The following is a 14,754-nucleotide window of genomic DNA, read 5'->3' on the forward strand; positions in this document are numbered from 1 at the left end:
TTCTCTCCGTATCTTGTGGATTTCCGGGAAAAACCAAAGTGTTCGGAATTGGATTCTGACGATCTTTACATACACTTATATCCCATATAAAGTACTAATAAAATCTCAGAATATCCATATCAGAACCCCTACATAGTGTGGCATGAAAAGTTTTCTAATTCAGCAAAAACACTATTCATAAGGGTTTCAAAAATTTCTCAAAAATTGGGGTTATTACAGTCTCCCCTCCTTAAAAGGATTCCGTCCCGGAATCAGATAGAAAATGAATAGGGATACTCTCTTAGCATTGCACTTTCTAACTCTCGAGTAAATTTTCCCACATTGTGGTTCTACCATCAAACTCTTACTAGTTTGATAACCCTTCTCCTAAGCACTCGTTCCTTTTTACTCTATACCCTTCCTGGTTGCTCCATATAGGTTACGTCTGGTTGCATATCTATGCGCTCATATGCCTCTATTTATCTGGCATCTGAATTACACTTCCTTAACATTGATACGTGAAACACGTTACGACCTGCTACATGTTCGGGGTTAGGGCTAGCTCATATGCTAACTTCCCAAACATCTTAATATATCCAAGGGTCCAACAAATTGTAGACTTAGCTTTCCTTTCTTTCCGAACCTCATCAATCCTTTCTAAGGGATACCTATAACATTACTAGGTCCCCTATTTCATACTCTTTATCCTTTCGTGTGAAATCAACATACTTATCATGTCCATCTTGGGCTACTACCAGCCGTCCTCTGATTAGATCTATCATATCCTTGGTCCTTTGGACTACTGCGGGTCCGAGCATCTTGCGCTCTACAACTTCATCCTAACATAAGGGAGATCGACATTGTCTTCCCTCAAGGATTTCATAAGGTGACACCTCGATAATGACATATGATCTATTGTCGTAAGAAAACTCAATCCGTGTTAAGTGATCATTCCAAATTCTTTCAAGTCTACTGCACAGACTCTCATTATAGCGTTTAGCATTAGAGCTTTTGCTTCTCAATACCCATTCTTTCCAGTTCGTAATCGCTATCACCTTCCGTTCCTAATATTATACTGGTTATACTTTTGCTCGTTAGCGTTCTATAACCTTTTAATAACCACGTCAACCTTAGTATCACGAATGTGTTCCCATTCCGCATACTACCACCACTTTATTACTCCTTTTTCAGTTGTTTCTATTTCCGAAATTTGATCAATCAAATAGAAGTAAAGGAATTTGTTGAGAGATCACTATGATCATGAACACTTGTTATATCGCATAGTTAGTACAGAAGGTGGCCAGCCTTTAGTACTTGACAAGCAATTAAACAATAGATGGTATCCTACTAGGCTTCTATCACACAGATAGATAGTCATTCGGCAATACCTCCCCTTCTGGAAGGGTTGTTCTTCTCAGATTACATGAAATGAAAAGAAGAGAAAAGAACGAACTGAAGAGAATTGTATATATAAAAAAAATATATATACTGCCACAAAATATCTGGCTTGGAACCTACCTCTGAATTATAGAGGTTTGTCATAGGAGAACAAAAGATAAACGTATTTATATCAGCATCAAGTATTATAGCATCGTATTTCCCATGCCTAAATATTTCTATTCCGTCCATCATTCCATGGACCCACACTCTTCCTCGAGCTTATACATAATCACCTTTGAAACTCCCTCGACATCGAAAATCGAATCTGGGATCTCATTCTATACATCATCGTTACTATAATTCTATGCTTGCACCGCAACCTTCCTCGTATAATAATACGACTCTCTATTGATAAGAAAGAATAATTATTCACCAGGTAGATACTCTACTTAATTAGTCTATCAATGATAACTTATACACTACCACGACCCGATTAGTGGTACTCAATCTCAACACCCATTCCAATACAACTCTCACGATTGTAATCAGCTCACTACTCGCAGAATCATTGCTGCCTTACTATGGTCCACCACTGACCCACTGTCATCATTCACTTTCCATGAAATCTTATTAGCTAACCATACGGAGTCCATACATGTCGTATCAAATCCTTCTAAGGAGGTAACATAATCACCATTTCTGATTCATGAAGAACACTCCTGATCCTGACATACATACATGACATGAAGCAGATAAAAGTGCAGAAGAGTTTCAATCAAAGCAACGATAGCAGGTTAATACTATTCTTAATCATACGCCCTAAATAGAAGAATTAACTCAAGGGTTCATCTAGTCCTTTTTGAAACATGGTCCTGGATTATCTCAAGATAGGACCTTCTAAGATAGATAGCCCGTTCATGGCGATTACACGAATTAAACCTTTACCAACTACTATTACGGTTGGGTATTACACAGTCATCAGAAGGAATGTCAATCTTCCAAACCATAATACAACCTTCACAGTTTTAACCATCATCACTGTATTCTTTTGGCACACGCGCCTATAATTATCCACTTACCTTTAAAGTGTCGGCCACCTCTTTGGCCTTTCCTGATAGTAAAATTTCCTTACAGTCAATGTCATTTTAACCACCTCCAAATAAATTTTCTACCTTATTTCCGATCACTGCTTGAGTGAAGATGTTTTCCTTAAAATCAGATGGGAAAAAATATCACCATTTTTCCATAAGTTATTGCCTCATTCTTTAGAGGCTAATCACTGTCAAGACTGACTCTCAATCATACTTAGAACATTTTTTTTTCTTAAGTCCTAATTGCCCTGAACAATTTCGACCATTACTGGTTCGATCCATACTTTCTCGTGGTTTACACGTGCCCCACTTGGCATCATTATAATTACGTCATATTTCCTTTATCCATATTTCTATTCTTGAGAATTTTGAATATTACCTTTCTCCTTGTAAAACCTCTAAGGTTATCCTTGAATCGTTCCTCCTGTATTCCCTAGATACAGGGCATATCTAAATACCATATACTAATACTAGAATCATTGTCTATATACTTTTGAAAAAAAATTTCTCCACTGATTCTTAAAGGTTGTTGTTACCTTAACCCTTTCCCAATCATACTGTCAAAACTCATACTGTCCCTATTAAGGGTGACATGCCAACCTTTATGCAGTCCCCTAGGATTCATTTTAAGTTACCAATGTTCTATCCTTAATTCCACCTTTAAAAGGTACCTGCATCCTTCCACGAATAAATCAAGTCATATATCCTTGATAGATTATCTTATTCATCATTCCCACCTCGATAGTCTATACCTAACTTCATAATAACATCCTTATTCAAATTGAGGTCAATCCATATGGCCTCCAAAAGATAACAATGGTCATCCGCTTTTCTTTCCTGATTTGGTAATGATAACATGGATGTTCTGGAAGATATTGGTCATGTTCAACGTGAACTTCTTCTTAATAAATCCTTATTTACTTTTGTTGTTTATCTCAACAGTCATCTCAATGTTGGGATATCTTTCATACCTGGCGTCTCCCTTCCTGGGTATCAAGCCACCGGTCTTACACTTCACATTCTTGAAGGTCACTTCCTTCATCCAATTTTCTTAATTTCTTACTTTCTTGTCTCCTCAGTCTATCCGCGTCTCATTGTTTATCCTTCGAACTATCTCAATGTTTCCTCGAATCCTCCCAACTTAAAGGGGATAAAATATATGCACCTCTTATGCCTTCAACCGTCAACTTTAACTCATGGTGAATCACCCTCATCCTGACGATCATATACTTTTCTATTTCTATTAATATGAGTCTTTAGGGTTTCCTCATACCCAACTCCCTTATCATTCCTCAAACTCTGTTGCCTTTATATTCCTTTCCACCTCAATTCCTTTTTATTTTCCTTTCTCTTATCATTATTTCATGAACCAACACAACATAAGCATTGATTTCAAATATCCCGTCATTCTGGATTCGCGTCTTCAGAACGAATCTTAACAACTTTTACAGCTTAGACTCATAATTCATCATACTCGTATGTCTTTGTTCTGGCTCTAAAGCTTTTACACTATCTCCTTATCTTTGGGAATTACTTTCCCGAAAACAATTGACTGAACTTAAATCAGTTTATTCTAACCTCTGGCTCCGTGCCTTTCTTGGTCTTTCACCAATGGGTGGTCTCTCTCTTAGGAGGGTAAGTGACAAAAACGGTCTTTTGTGGTTCATCAATCATTTTGAATCTCAAATGATTCCTATATTTCCTTTAGCCAGGTTCTTGCCTCGGCTGGGTCAGCCTGTTCCTTGGAACTCTGAGAGCTTAGCGATTTAAAGGTCATGAAAGAATTTCACACCACATTGTTTCCTCAAGGTGGTGGTTGGGAATAAAATATAAGTTCTGTTTAGACAGGTTCATGAATTTCCGTATAGGAGTACCGTCTCGGGTCTCCTTATCTCGCTCGACTTTTGCTTTCTTAGTCTAAATATTTCTTCCTACTCCCCATAATTGGAGTCATCTTTTAATTTAAAATCTTCATTTTCCACTTTATTATATTCCGGGTTCTTTATATCTTAATTGCAACCTCCCTGATTATCACGTTCAGGGTTTGCTCTAAATCTTATTCCTCAAACTATGGCTCTCATCTAAGTTCTCATCCTTACGCTCTTGAACTTTCGGAACCCAAATTCTATAAGAATACCTCATTATTCCCTTATCATCTTTCTCGATATTAATCTTTTATCTAATTGTTGGCTCTCTGCCTTCATTCATCACCTTTTTCTGGCACAATATGCTCTTTTCCAATAATTCGGTTTCTATTGCAATCTCAAACAGCTTTTCGGTACCGGCTCCGGTTACCTTCACTACTATTTCCATTTTCTCAAAATCTCTTATCAACTCTCCCAAAGACATTATCATCTTGAGTCTCTCCTTTTTACTAAGGGCATCAGCCACCATATTGGCTTTCCCCGAATGATAAAGAATCTCCCAATCATAATTCTTGATTAGCTCTAACCGCCTCCTCTGGCGTATGTTGAGCTCTTTCTACGTAAGAATGTACTAGAGCACTTATGGCTTAGGTAAATCTCGCACTTCTCTCCATACAAGTAGTGCCTCCAATCTTTAGGGCAAAACTATTGCCACGAGCCCAAGCTCATGGGTGGGGATATCGAATTTTAAATTCCCTTAATTGTCTTGACGCATACGCGATTATCTTGCTGTGCTATATAAGAAGCACCCTAATTCCTTATACGAAGCGTCACATACAAATCACAAAATCTCCTTTTTCCCTCCGGCAACGCCAACATAGGGGCCATCACCAACCTCTGCTTCAGTTCTTGAAAGCTGTTCTCGCGTTTCTCTGTCCATTCGAACTTCTCAGTCTTACGAGTAAGCCGCGTTAAAGGGGTTACTATCTTTACAAACTTGAACGAACCTCCGGTAGTGACCGGCCAATCCTACCTCTGGTAGTCGACCAAGCCATGGTCATCAATTCATCAGTGGTCCTTTATCCAATCCTGTCAGGATCCTCCATGGGGTCCTCCTCAACAACTATCCCTACTAGGACAACATCCTCAATATCAACATCATCCGGTCCTGCATTAGGACACTCTATCGGATCCACAATCCGATCTCCAATTAGTAATAAAATATCATCACGATGTTGCTCCTCAACCTCAGGGTTCGGAATCCCGCTACCATATACGATAACGAACTACGCTCCTATCACGATATTTATAAGGGTTCCCATAAGGGTTTTAACTGTCAGTGCTACGTTAGGTAGCCCGACTATGAACTTGGCAAGAGTTCTTATTATCTTAGTTAACTTATTATCTTAACGTCCCATCATCTCTGAGGTTTATAACGCTTAGCTCTGATACCATTTCTGTAACACCCCCAGATCCGGGGTCGGGGATCCGGGTCGTCACGGTCTTTCTTTCCACAATATCACTTCACTTAATTAATAATAATAACCTTATGCTGTGACCCCACACTAACACACACCACAACCCGTTATAGTCTCAGAGATGAAATTGAAATAAGTACAAGTCTTTGAATCCACAATTTAAAATTATTACAACCCAAAATGATTACTTGATAAATTTACAGTTAATTGCCATTATCTGCCACAAGTTATAATTATACATAATTGATTCTCAAAAATAGAATGCCTGATCTACCAATAGATCTACCTCTGCAGCTATAGCAGCCACAACATCATCGGGAAGACGCGGGACGCTTCCCACACGCTTGCGCTGGGTCTGCAGGAGTCTGGCCATCTTTCCTAACTGTTGTTGTGTGATGAAGAAATAAAGCAAGAGTGAGCCTTACAGCTCGCAAGATAATATATAGTGATAACAATAATATAAGTATCTAAATGGATACTTACTAGAATCTTTTATCGTGTGTAAGATAATTACTAGTATATACTTACTAGTATATGAGCCTTCTCATAGTACTCATGAAAGTCTTGGTCAAAAGAAATGAACCAAGTTTGATATCTTAATGCGATGAAGTCGCAAAATATTCAGTATATATACATATATACTTTTCAAAATATTGGAAGTCCTCTTCCATGCATAATATACACAAAATCCCAGTGTATAACTGTATAAAAATATCGTTGCAAGGTGATCTCATATATCTAACCTTGTCTCAACGTTTTTCTGAAAATCTTTGTCATTCATAAGACAATTATTAATTAGATATAAGTTTAAAAGATGAGGTTACCAAATACCCCAATATACTTATATCTTTCCCAATACTACTTGAACTACCACCATTCAAGTTATAATCAGTTTCAAAAGTTCATCCCACTGATGAGACCACAAGATAAGACTTGAATAGATTCAATCTTTGAAATATTATTGAATGAAAAAGTTATGAGATACTTTATTTAGCCCCGATATATATATATATCCACATATATATATCCCTTTAAACATTTCCTGGAACCTCTGTTATGCAAAGTATGAACAGAGTTTGAAACATCCAATGAATTTTGGAAAGGAAAAGAATTTTGGCATAAACCCGATATCTCGCTGATCAGGCAAAGATACCAATAAGTAACCTTTTCTACTGTAGATGGATGAATTCCTCACCGGTCATCACCCTGGCCGCATTAGGACCTCGCGCTCGACCGTACCCCGGTCCCTCACGCGTTGATGGACTGCCACCCAGCCACTTACACAATAATAGACCGTACCCCGGCCTGTCGCTTATGCCGACTCAATGAGATGGGCTTACTTCCCGAACGTTGGGCAAGTAATCAATTCATTTACCAAATCTGCAACCTCGTTGCGAATATAAAATACACCACAGAGCCGGATTCCCCAGGTTTTGAGCGAGTATTTAAATCCCCTTTAAAAGGAAGATCTTAAATATAAAAATGAGTTTTGGGATCCGCTCTGACTTTTAAAAATCATTTTGAAGACTCGAAAACACTTTAAAGAGTGTTTGGAGTAAAACTGATTTAATGAAGTAAATCAGTCCCCGGAATATTTAGAAAATGTCTGAATATTATTATTTAAATAATATTCCCATAAAAAATAATCTTTATAAAATAATTGAAGTAGAAGTATTAAAACTTATACTTGAAACGAGTATTAAATAACCAAAGATATACTTATATGAAAGTATTATCTTTATTTGAATAATCGAAAATAAGTTTGATTATTAACACCTTATTCTTTAATAAAATAAAGAATATATTTCAGCAAATAATCGGAGTCATAGATCCTCAAATGAATATTCAATAATATTCACTAATAATATAAAAGAGTCATAAGCCCTCGAATGAATATTCAAATAATATTCAATAAATAATATAAAAGAGTCATAAGCCCTCGAATGAATATTCAAATAATATTCAATAAATAATAAAGTTTAAAGTTATCGAATAAACCTTATTCGATTAATAGTTTGGAAAACTATAACCATATATATATAAATATATATATATATATCCATATCCATATATATATACAAAATCTACTCGGGATCCTCGACTCCCGGTTTTAGAAAATATTTTCACCTTTGGGTCCCTATACTAAGGGTATATGCAAGATACCGCTATCCTCTAGCATAGGTATTATCAACTGAACCAACAGATATATATTTCAAGAATATGAAATAGGCATGCATATATACCATATCACATGCTACAATATATCGCAAGAATTTGCTAAATAACCAACATGCATCTATCGCAAGATAATGCATATACAAGTGTATACATCACAACAACAGTATAACGGATAGAATACTTGCCTGAGTGCTCCCGGATAGACTTACGCTTAGAGTGGGTCCGATAACCTATGAACAACAACATAAGTCGGAATTAAACCCCGGTCGCTTAAGAAACTAGACTTTAACCATTTAGAGTCCTAATGTTCGCTTTCGCGCTTAACGGTTTACTTAAGTCGCTCGAGTACTCTCGGCTCCACCATTTTTAATAAATTAACCATTAAGGGTTTTATGGCGATTCTTTCGCGAGTACCTTACCAACTACCTAATCCACCTTACATAATTGTTCCATACTCCAATTAGTCCTTTAAGGTCTTTAACCAAGGTTTCAAAGTAAGGCGAGGGGAAATGTTTCGTTCGCGAAACGCCGTTACTTAAAACGGTCGTTTTTCCTAAACCGTAAATCGGAATCGAACGAACTACATATCAAAACGAAGCTCATAACATGAGCTATCTAAACATGGCAGTGGTCACAATCTAGCAGGGGGTTCTCGGGTCCTAATGCTATGCACAAAAACAGTCCAAAGAAAATCGGACGTTACGACGGCTATGTTTACGCGATTTCCCATTTTTTAAACTATCCACAATCAACACAAACCATCCTCAAATCCAACACACAACAAACACCCATCCTTATCACATCATAACAACCCCAACCAATCCAATTTAATCATTTATACTTATGCTTAAACTTAACTTTAATCATGCTTAAGTTCTTTTAAATCAAAACCACAACAATTACCATTCCATTTCACTACCATACCAAATCTCAAACTCTAAATCATAACAACAAGCTACAATAACATCCTACTCATCAAAATCACCTTATAATATATATGAACCTAGGGTTTGGAAATGGTATACCTTCCTTGAAGTGGTGGGTGGAGCTAGGAAGCCTTAAGAAGCTTGGAGAAGTTTTAAGAAAGCTTGGATCTTCAAGAAAACAAGACAAACTTCAAGTTAAAAATCTTGAAAACACTATTCATTGTCTTCTTCATTGATTAAATGAAGAAGTTAGAGAAAGAATTAATGGCTTAAACTCATGATATAGCCATAACTAAGCATGAAGATGATTAGGGAATTTTCTTACCAATTTAGGAAGCTTTGATCTTTGATTTTGAAAATTTTAGCCTTGAAAAAGTGTAAAAAGCCGAGAGCTAGGTGATGAACAAATGCCTTGGTTGATTTTTTTGATTTTTGATGAAATGATTTGCTAGCTTGGTTGGCTTGGTTTTGTTTTTGATTTAGCAAATTACTACCTTGCCCTTGAATTTGTGTGGTCCTTAATCAACCACACCTCCCTTCTTCCCATGTCATGCTTACCTCATCCTCATGATGTCATCCTTCCTTCCTTGTCTTCTTTCTATTGGTTGGATGACATCATTCCCATTAATCCCTTTGATTAACTTCCTAATCGTTTGCCTAATGACCGCTGATCTGTTATACGGTTCGCTTAACTTTCGTTCTCGTTTATCGTTTGAGGGATCATACCCGGGATCTTATTACTTAGGTTCCCTTAACCTTTCTCAATATATTATATTCCTTCTATGATCCTCTCTTATAATCCTTTAATTTAAATCCTTTTTATCCTGTCACCTTATACTCAATTCTCTCCGTATCTTGTGGATTTCCGGGAAAAACCAAAGTGTTCGGAATTGGATTCTGACGATCTTTACATACACTTATATCCCATATAAAGTACTAATAAAATCTCAGAATATCCATATCAGAACCCCTACATAGTGTGGTATGAAAAGTTTTCTCATTCAGCAAAAACACTATTCATAAGGGTTTCAAAAATTTCTCAAAAATTGGGGTTATTACACTCTGAAGGCTTTTATGGAAAGTGGATATCCAACAAAGATTCCTTCATCAGCTTTTAGATCAAACTTGGATAGTTGTTCAGGATGAGTCTTGAGAACAAAACACTTGCATCCAAATACATGAAAGTATTTCAGATTTGGCTTCTTTTTCTTCACCATCTCATATGGTGTTTTTCCATGCTTGTTAATAAGTGTTGCATTTTGAGTAAAACAAGCAGTCTGCACAGCTTCAGCTCAGAAATAGGTTGGAAGCTTTGCTTCTTCAAGCATTGTACGTGCAGCTTCAATGAGAGTTCTATTCTTCCTTTCAACAACTCCATTTTGCTATGGAGTTCCAGGAGCGGAAAATTCCTGCTTTATTCCATGGTTTTTGCAGAACTCTTCCATTATCAAATTCTTGAACTCAGTGCCATTATCACTCCTTAAAATTTTCACAGAATCTTTGACCAATTTATCCAGATGTTTGACATGTTCAATCAAGATAGATGCAGTTTCACTTTTTGTGTGCAAGAAATACACCCATGTGTATCTGGTGAACTCATCCACTATGACCAACACATACTTCTTCTTTGCAATAGACATGACATTCACTGGACCAAATAGATCAACATGTAGTAGATGATAAGGCTCAAGAATTGATGATTCAGTCTTGCTCTTGAATGAAGATTTTCTTTGTTTGGCCTTCTGACAGGAATCACAAAGGCCATCAGGAGCAAATACTGACTTTGGCTGTCCTCTCACAAGATTTTTCTTGACCAGTTCATTTACATTGTTGAAATTTAAATGAGAGAGTTTCTTGTGCCAATTCCAGCTTTCTTCAATTGATGCTCTACTCATCAGACAGATTGCAGAACCATCAGTACTTGTTGAAAGCTTAGCTTCATAAATGTTACCACGCCTGTATCCTTTCAGAACAACTTTTCCTTTAGATTTACTCATAATTTCACAGTGTTCTTCAAAGAAATTAACATGATAACCTCTGTCACAGATTTGACTTATACTCAGTAGATTGTGTTTAAGTCCTGAGACCAGAGCTACTTCTTTAATTATGACATTTCCAAGATTGATATTGCCATATCCCAATGTTTTTCCAATGTTGCCATCTCCATAAGAAACACTTGGGCCAGCTTTCTCCACAAAGTCTGATAGCAGGGCCTTATTTCCAGTCATATGTCCTGAACATCCACTGTCCAGAACTAGAATATTTTTCCTGTTGCCCTGCAATCACAAAGACCACTAATTATTAGTTTTAAGGACCCAGACTTGCTTGGATCCTTTGGCCTTATTAAGTTTGTTAACATTTGCAGCGGATTTAGCATCAGAGTTTATGTTAACATTTTTCTTATCAGAACTTACACTATCAGACTTTGAATCAGAATTTACACTAGAAGGAACAATGGAAACTTTCTTCAAAGAAGGTTTTATTTGATAATAATCATAGTAAAAACTATGATATTCCTTACAAGTATAAATGGAATGCCATAAACTACCACAATGAAAACAAGGATTTTGTGGTTTGTATCTAACAGACTGACTCTTAACTCCTGATTTTGAAGGTAAGGAGTTAATATTCTTATTCTTCCTGCAAAAAGAAGCCAGATGGTTAGAACTTCCACAGTTATGACATATTTTCCTAGGAGCATCAGGAACAGGTTTATAATCATTGCTTTTATTCACACCTTCCTTTCCATTCCTATTTTTCCTAGGTGATTTTACCTTGTTTGCATTCTTAACATCTTTCAGCTTATGCTTAAGCTGCTTCTTTGTCATTAAGCCTATGTTCACTTCAGCTGTCTTTTCCTGTTTTAGTTTGTCAGAAGTTAATTCCTCTTTAACTTCTGATTTCTCATTTTCAGGCTTTACAGATACAAACTTAACAGGTTTTAACTTTGGCTTTTGCTTAACAACAGGCTTAATTTCTTCAGTTCCTTTATCATTCTTATCTTCTCCATAACCTAAGCCTTCTTTCCAGTTTCCACTACTTAGCAAATTTTGAGTTGTTTTGCCAGAGTTAGTCCATGTCCTGATAATCTCTCTTTCCTTTTCTAACTCAGTTTTTAGAGATTCATTCATTTTTAGCACTTCATCCCTAACATAAAAAGCATCATCTCTATCCTTCTGAGTTTGATGAAACATGACTAACTCTTTTTCTAAGAAATCATTTCTTTTCTTAAAAGCAAGATTTTCAGAAGTTAATCTTTCACATGTTAAAATTTGATCTCTATAAGTAACAAACATGGTTTTAAGATATCTTCTTAACTCATTAATATCATCAGTATGAAAAGCATAAGTAGTCTGAGGTACCTTTGTTTCAGCAGCTTCAGAACTGCTCTCAGCACTTTCTTTATCAGTATTTGCCATCAATGCATAGTTCTCCTCACTTTCAGAGTCTGAGGAGTCTGTCCAGCTTTTCTGCTTTGTGACAAGAGCCTTGCCTTTGTCACCCTTTTCCTTCTTGCAATCAGGAGATATGTGGCCTTTCTCACCACAGTTATAGCATTTAACATTGGTATAATCTCCTCTGTCAGACTTTCCTCCTCTGCCTTCATATCTTCTGAAATTCTTCTTATCAGAACTTATGCCTTTCCTGGAAAACTTCTTTCCCTTCCTGAACTTCCTGTATGCAATCTTTGTGATTCCTTTCACCATAAGAGCACACAGCTTCATCATCTCCTCATCAGCATCAGTCTCAGGCAAGCTTTCAGAATCTGAGTCATCATCACTTTCAGAACTTGAGCAGACTTTATGAAAAGAGCTTTACCCTTGTCTTTCCTTGACTTAAGAGCAACTGTCCTTGACTTTCCTCCTTTCCTCTTGCTTCTTTGTTCCATCTCAAGTTCATGAGTCTTGAGAATTCCATAGATTTCATCAAGAGTTGTTTCATCAAGATTGTAGTTGTCTCTTATTGTCGTTGCCTTCAAATCCCAGCATTCAGGAAGAGCTAACAGGAATTTAAGGTTTGAATCTTCAAGATCATACTCTTTATCAACCAATGACAAATCATTCAAAAGTTTGATAAATCTATCATATAAATCATTCAATGACTCATTAGTCTTTGAGTCAAAATGTTCATACTCTTGAGTGAGTATTGTCTTCTTGTTCTTCTTAATTGTGTCAGTTCCCTGACACCTTGTTTCCAGAGCATCCCATATCTCCTTAGCAGTCTTGCAGTTGATTACCCTGTTTGACATTACATTATCAATGACACTATGCAGTAAGTGTCGTACCTTAGCATCCTTAGAAATTGATGCTATATCTTCAGCAGTATAATCACTCTTCTCCTTTGGTACGGTCTTTGCTGCTTCACCTGCAACTGCAACAGCGAGCTTGGTTGGTTTGTGAGGCCCTTCCTTGATTCTATCAAGGTATTCTGGATCTGTTGCTTCCAGGAACATGGTCATCCTTACCTTCCATATGGGATATTCAGATGGTCTCAGTATGGGAACTCTGATAGTCTCATACCGACTTTGAATTTGTGTCTTTGGAGGTTCTTCAGTTTTGGTAGGCTTAGTTGGAGTTTCTGTGTCAGACATGATTGTGTTTGGATCTTTAACTGTATGTGTGTTAACAAATTAGCTCTGATACCACTTGTTAGGTCACACACACTGTAGAGGGGGGTGAATACAGTGTATAATACAATCAAATCGAACTTTAATATATTAAGTAACAGAAAACAAACTTTATTGAAACAATAAACTCTGTTACAATATGGAACTGTTACCTCTCAGTGATGAACAAATATCACGAGAGCTGCTAGGGTTACAATGAATAATCTTCTCGAATATAATAACACTTATAGTGTAAACCCTATGTCTGTGTTTATATACTACACAGTTACAAGATAATCGCTAATTGATATGGAATATAATTCTGCTTCCTAAAATATATCAATCAAATATCTTTTCTTCCAAGTATTTCATTATTCACGGAACTCCTTCTTCATGCATATCTCTTCTTATGTTTATCTCGATCTTCTTTCCTTTAATCAGCTACTGTCCTTATCTGATCGTCCTTCAGCACTTAAGTTCTGATATCTAACTTCTGATGATTATCTCCTGATAATATAAGTACTGATATCCTTAAGTCCTGACTTCCAGTATAAGTACTGATTAATGGTTAAGTACTGACTTGTCCTGTTAAGTAAGATCTGAAATCTAAACATAAATTATATTAGCCATGACATTATCAAATATATCTAACAATATATATATATATATATCCCCCTCCTGTTCTTCACCTTCCTAATTTTATATTGACTATTTACTTTATCTTCATCTATTTCACACATTTTACTTTTGATCAATATTCATTACCATCAAATAACGAACTTATTATCATGATTCCCTTATTGTTCATCCATTACCACCAAATACCTTCAAATAACAAGCTTATTAACATGATTCACTAATTACTATTATTTTTATTAGCTTTATGACCTAAATTTATAGATCGTGTTCATATGTCATCCATAATTAAAACATATTTTTTAAATAAGAAATTTATAAAAAAGTAGCGGGAGAAGCCTTTTGAAACAAATATGAGAGAAAGCAAATATGAAATATATGGTAAATCAAATTGGGGATGGGGAGTGACATATTGTATTTATTTTTATAAAAGTACGCATGATAAAAATATGAAATATGCATATACACACATTATCGAGATGCAGATCCACTACATAGACAATTTAAGTATGCGTGACCTGAGTTTACATCTGGTGTATAAATATTTTTGGAGTGCATATTTAGGTCACACATGTATTTTTATTTTAGGAAACTTGTTGAAGACAAGCGGGAAGG

This window comes from Apium graveolens, chromosome 4 (genome assembly GCF_009905375.1).
Source record: "Apium graveolens cultivar Ventura chromosome 4, ASM990537v1, whole genome shotgun sequence".
In the NCBI taxonomy this organism is placed as follows: domain Eukaryota; kingdom Viridiplantae; phylum Streptophyta; class Magnoliopsida; order Apiales; family Apiaceae; genus Apium; species Apium graveolens.